Below are 6,659 nucleotides of genomic sequence, written 5' to 3'. Positions count from 1 at the left end.
TGGTAAGCTTTCCACCATCTTCCAAAGCATTGGAACCCCTGATTTTTTAGCTGAGCACAAAGCCACCTGGAATTAAGACTGTTTCATAGTCTTCGCTAGCAGCCAGGGAAATGTAAGCATCCTTTGCAAGTAGGTGTTATTAAGTTAAGTTTCTGGGAAGTTCTTTAAAGGGCATGGTCCATCTATTTTCCTTCTTTCTTCTGGCTTGAAAATGGACAAAATGTCCAGAACTCTAACAGAATTTTGAATCATGAGTTGACCTGGGGAATGGAAACCTTGCACGATAAATAGATCGTCAAGAAAGAAGAAATCTGATCCTTTGACTGAGGTAAACATACATCCTGGATTAACTCCTTCCAGACTCCATGACAGAAATAAACTTCTATCTTATTTAAGTCATTGTTATTTAGGAGTTTTCTGTTCCTAACTTGTCTATTTGCAAAGGGCAATTTTGTTAGTGTTGTTGTTCCCCTTGGCAACAAATACCAGAACTGCCAAGAAATACTCACTAAATATAGCCATTTGTAATCCTCTAAAGCTAGACCAAAAAAAAAAAAGTTAGTTATAAAAAGAAAAGATAGTTATATCTAACTATATCAAAATATAAGATAAATGTTACATAAACAAATTCAGGAAACAAATGGCATGGTAACTCGAATTAATTAAGACAGATGACAGACAAAGGATTAGGATACAAAATGTGCAGAGAACAATTGCAATTTGAAAAAGAAAAGCAGGGCGCCTGGGTGGCTCAGATGGTTAAGCGTCTGTCTTCGGCTCAGGTCATGATCCCAGAGTCCTGGGATCGAGTCCCGCATCAGGCTTCCTGCTCCTTCGGGGCCTGCTTCTCCCTCTGCTTCTCTCTCTCTGTCTCTGTCTCTCATGAATAAAAAAATAAAATCTTTAAAAAAAAAAGAGAGAAAAAGAAAAGCAAATACCCCCACAGGAAAATAAGCAACATAAATAAGCAGAATAAACAACTCAGACAAGAATCAATCCAAATGACTGATAAGCATTTGAAAAGATGCTCAAATTCTGTAATAGAGAAATGAAATTAAAGTTAAAATGAGATATTACTTTATGCTTATTGGATTGTCAAAAATTAAAAAGAATGACTGCCAATTACTATCAGTAATCAAAAAAGAATACTTTCATACATGGCTAGTGTAATTAAGTGTTACTGCCTTTTTGGAAAGCAATCTGGCAATATCTATTAAAATTTTGAATGCATTTTCTCTGATTTGACATTTCCACACTTGGGACACTTTCCCAAAGAAATAAAATTATAAATAATGACATGCATGACAATGCTGATTACAACATTTTTCATAATGGTAAAAAAACCAGAAACTTCGATAGGGGAATTGCTGAATAAATTGTGGTATATCTATACCATGGAATATCATACAGCCATTAAAGTGATGAATTAGGGTTCTGGCAGCTGGTTTGGCAGGTTTTCAATGAATATTATTGAGTGACGAAAGCAAGAGATAGAGACCTATATATAATTCTTCTCATTTTGTGAAACAACCAACAGGAATGTGTGATGTGTTTGCATATCTACATGAACATACAAGCATGGAGGAAAACATCAAAGGATGAATTCTAAATTGTTAACCTGGATCATGTGTGGGGTGAGTGAAAGCAAGAGATGATATGTGGAAGGGTAAGAAAATACAGGATCCAATATGAGTTAGGGCAAGAAGACAAAGGCAAGCCAAAAAAAAAAAACGTGTCTAATATGTTTGACTTATTTATACATTAGATTAATTATATATGTGTGTATATATGTGTGTGTGTGTATTATATATATATGTGTGTGTGTGTGTGTGTATATATATATATAGAGAGAGAGAGACATACACGGAATTATGACCCTAATTTACACCCAGAAATACTGACCAGCACCTTATTTTAAGATAATTTTTATTACAAAAAAATACATGTTTATTATAGGAAGATTAGAAAATATAGAGATGCAAAATAATTTTTTGAAAAACCCATAATCCCTCTACCGGGAGGTAATTTTTTAAATGCATGTAATTTTTAAATATACTGTGATATTGCATGTAATTTTTAAATATACTGTGATATTGTTTTATAATTCATTCTCATTTAAATACCATGTAATTTTTAAATGCATGTAATTTTTAAATATACTGTGATATTGTTTTATAATTCATTCTCATTTAAATACCACAAACTTCTTTAATAATTAATTCTCCTTCTCATAAGTTTATGATCTCGTTTTCTAACAAACATGAAACCATCACTTTACATCTACACATCAAGTCCTTTCACAAATGTGCTTATCCTCAAACCACACATGGACTTGGGAAAGGAAGAAGCTGAGCAGCCTGGAAGAGAGGATATGAGTGTTTTGTTTTTTCCTTCTTTTAAATCTGCAGTAAACCCACATGGAAAACCTCCTCTTTCCCTCCCTCCACAAGTCAACATACTGTAACATCTTTCATGATATTGAATCTTCTATCTAGGTTAAGAACGGAATAGAATAACTTGTTGTAAATTGTGGTTCAGGGCAACATCATATGACTTTTCTAGCCCTCAAACGGTTCAACAGCATCTGTGTAATCAATGCTGCAAAACATTTTGTCTTTAGCAATTATTATAGAAAGATTTGAGATTTGGGGGATGCCTGGGTGGCTCAGTCGGTTAAGTATCTGCCTTCAGCTCAGGTCATGATCCCAGGGTCCTGGGATCGAGCCCCACATCAGGTTTCCTCTCTATTGGGAGCTTACTTCTCTCTCTGCCTGCCGCTCCCCCTGCTTGTGCTCTCTCTCTCTCTTTTTCTCTCTCTCTGACAAATAAATAAATAAAATCTTTAAAAAAAAAGATTTGAGATTTGACTTTTGGTTCTGCATATTAGAGTACTCAGTCAACTACACTTTCAGTAGAACTTATGGTCATCAATATACAACAAATCTTCAAAGGGGTTTCCATGTTGGGAATAGTTACTTTAATTTTATTATCCAGGCAATTGTCTACACGATTTGATCATTTGGATATAAAAGTTGTTGACAGAATTTAGCTCTCCCGTGCTTTATTTTTTTAAGACATGACTTACTTTACATTAATGCCCTTGTTTTGATCCCATTCTCTATTCATTCCAGAGAATAAATAACTCTGTCTTACACTCCTGAGATTACAATAAAGATCTAATAGACCAAATTTGAATCTCCAGGGCTGCCATGCCTATCTACCTTATAGATTTGAGAACTATCAAATGCCAACCAAGCCACATAAGCAACTCCCTGATCTTGTCCTTTTTTGGGATTTTTTTTTTTATTAGAGCCAAAACATGCCCCTGCTCCCCCATACACATCTTGCTCTCAACCACGTGCCCTAAGAATCTATTGGAACATGCTTCTCTCCTGAGCATTCAAAATGGAAACAGGTTTATTACTTTTAACAGCTGTCTCTTATTTATTCCAAATTAGACCCCTCTGAAAACCCAATCTGGTTAGTTTCCTCTGCGTTGGACATTTTGAATCCTCAGAGCTCCTTGAAATGCAAGTTAAACTGTTTTGTCTGCTTCATCTAGGTTGATTCTTTTTTAAAAGTCCAAACCCAACAACACACCCTTTTTCTCAAGCCATAAGCCCACATGAAAAGTGACTTTCAGTCTCCCAAATGCCGAATGGACAGCTTTAATGTCCATTTCCTACAAACTGAAAGCCAGCCAGGGTGATATTTCTCTTGCTTCATCTCATATTGCCTGGGATTCTGTAAGGTTACTGCTGACTGTCAGTTTACCCATTCTAATTAAATCGCATTCCTGTAAGAAGCAACAAGGATCATCTCAATTAGGCTGCCATATTGGCTCATTTTAGCATAACTGATTAGTTATAATCATGCAGTACTTACTTCAGTTATTTATTACTAGCCCACTTCTGCCCACAACACTGCTATAATAAGCTTCAGTATAGGTGTCTTTCTACTCTCTTCTCTTTTTCCCCAGTGGGAAATGATGAATTAATTGGTTTGAGGAAAGAGTTATGCAGAGCTGGCCCATCAGTACTGAGAACTGATTGCATGAGCTGTTTCCTATAATCCAAAAGAGTTCCACTTTTTTATATCACTTCCCAAGTTATTTTAAACGTAGTTCAGAAAGTCCCTTGCTCCAGGGAGACATTTTCAGATTTTGCAAAAGGCTTTCAAGTCCTAGAAAAGTGATTCAAAGCCAAAGGCATTGTCTGGCGGTCTCCCCTTTTATGGCAGTCGGTTAGCTGTTTGCTTCACCTGGAGACTGCAGCAAAAGAAAATTTCCTGGCTGTTGGAAGAAGCAAATAGCAATGTATTTCCTTATATAGAAAGGAAATTTTTTTAAATTACACTTCGTGAGGGATGATGTTAAAGAACATTATCCAAATTATGAGCTAATAATCATATATCATAATGGTTGCAAGAACAGGTTCTGAAGCCCAAAATTTTAGGCTCAAATCTTGTCTCCAAAAATTACTAGCTTATTACCTCTGTCTCTATTTATTTACTCATTTGTAAAATGTGAATAATAAAAGTCCTACCATATAGGGTTATTATGAGGCTTAAATGAATTCATATATGCAAAGTGTTTAGAATAGTGCTTGGAACATAGTAAATCATTAATATGTGTTCTTTTTAGTAGTCTTAGAATGGCCTAAATAAACAGTAGACAACTATTATTAACTGTTTCCTTGGCACTGTGGGAAATGTTGACACACTTAACTTAATTCTTCAAAAAGTCCAAGACTTGGAGCCCAAGATGCCGCCAGAGCGGGTGTTGCTGCTTCTCTTAATTAATCTTGTCTAATCCTATTATGCAGCAAGCATTTAGAGAATGAGTCAAATTAGTCTGTGGAGTTTGGTTATAGAAAGGGAATAGTTTTCTGGCATTTTACACCCCTGCCTCAGAGACAATTGGGTGCCAAACCCAGATCCGTGGGTTCAACTTTTCAAAAACCAGCAGACAAAATTAGAAACAATGGCAAAATTAACTAAGGTTGTCACTGATGACCTTGACAAAAGTGTATAAAGTCTTGTTCAGCACTGATCTGCTCATTTCTTTGTCTCTTTCCAAGGTAGGTTTTTCTTTCTCCCTTTTCCACCAATACATTGAATGACGGGTACAAAAGACAATTGGCTAGTTTTACTGATATTTTTCTCTCTAGGGTTACCCATTATATGAAATGAAATAGTTTAAGAAAAAAAATGCATTTATAGAAGGGATCGTCCTGAGGTAAGAATTTTAACCACAATTTATTTTATTTTCATCATAGTCTCTTGGAGAATGTATGTCCATTACTGCACTTATCGTACTAAAAATGATTTGTTGATGAATTGTGTCTCCTACTAGAGTTAAATCTTGAGAGCAGAAGCTGGTATCTCAAGTATTTTGGTATTTCAAGTATTCTGATATCTCAAGTATTTTGCTAATTTTTGGCTCTTATTAGGTATTCAAAAGTATTTGTTGAATTTAATTGAACTGGAATATATAATATTCCAATTTTATTTTAGGTAAGTATGTCTTTGAATATCTATCATGTGAAGATGTTGATTGTAATTGTACTTACGTAAAACTCATAATTATCCTGAGTTAAGGTCATATCAACCAGAAAAATATAAAAACAATGAGAATAATACAAATAATACCTTGGATTTATATTATACATCACCTTTCAGAATCACTAAATATATTTAATGCATATCATTTGTGCTGAATAATAGCATCAGCAATTCTAAACTAGATGTTAAGCTATCGTGCAGATCATGGGTCACTGATCCTTAGGACTATTCTACTAGATCATGACAATGTTCGATTTTATCTAATATTTACTCTCTGCCTATGGTGTTTATCAGTATTTTATGGGAGAGTATCTTTGCCTTCAACCCTGAAGCACAAAGACACAACCCCAAATCTGAATTTTCTTTGGTTTCTCTTCATAGATCTATCATGAGTATTTTTTTCCTAAACTCTGCTCAAAACTGTTCATACTTTCAGCCTGGATCTACTGGTAAACTTGGGCCAGTCACTTATTTCACTGGTCCTTTTTATGCTCACCTATAAATTATGGAGCACTGAGATAGCTGATATTAGAGAACTTTTAGTTCTAAAATTTCAAGGATTAAAAAGTCTTGGGAAAATACTATTCAAATTTCTTAACCAATACAGTTAACACTTGAACAACAGGGGGGTTAGGGGCATTGACCTCTCCCCAACAAAAAAATCCACATGTAACTTTCGACTGCCCCAAAACTTAATAGCTTACTTTGACTGGAAGCATTACAGATAACATGAACAGTCAATTAACACATATTTTGTATGTTAGATGCATTATATACTGTATTCTTATAATAAAGTGATCTAGAGAAAAGAAAATGTTAAGAAAATCATAAGGAAGAAAAAATACATTTATAGTACTGTTCTGTATTTATTGGGAAAAAAATGCAAGTACAAGTGGACCTGCACAGTTCAAACCCACGTTGTTCAAGAGTCAATTGTACTTTCATTTCACATCCAATGTAGAGAAGGAGGTGATGCTGCTTTCTTAACCAAGGATATGTTATGTGTAAGGACACGTTGTATCTTGGCTAGATGCCTTTCTAACCAAGGACATGATCCTTCTAAGCTGGAGCTTAGCCAGGAATCAGTACAGCATCAA

This window comes from Phoca vitulina, unplaced genomic scaffold, assembly GCF_004348235.1.
Source record: "Phoca vitulina isolate PV1807 unplaced genomic scaffold, GSC_HSeal_1.0 scaffold8, whole genome shotgun sequence".
Classification (NCBI taxonomy): Eukaryota; Metazoa; Chordata; class Mammalia; order Carnivora; family Phocidae; genus Phoca; species Phoca vitulina.
Note: the sequence above shows the minus strand (reverse complement) of the source record.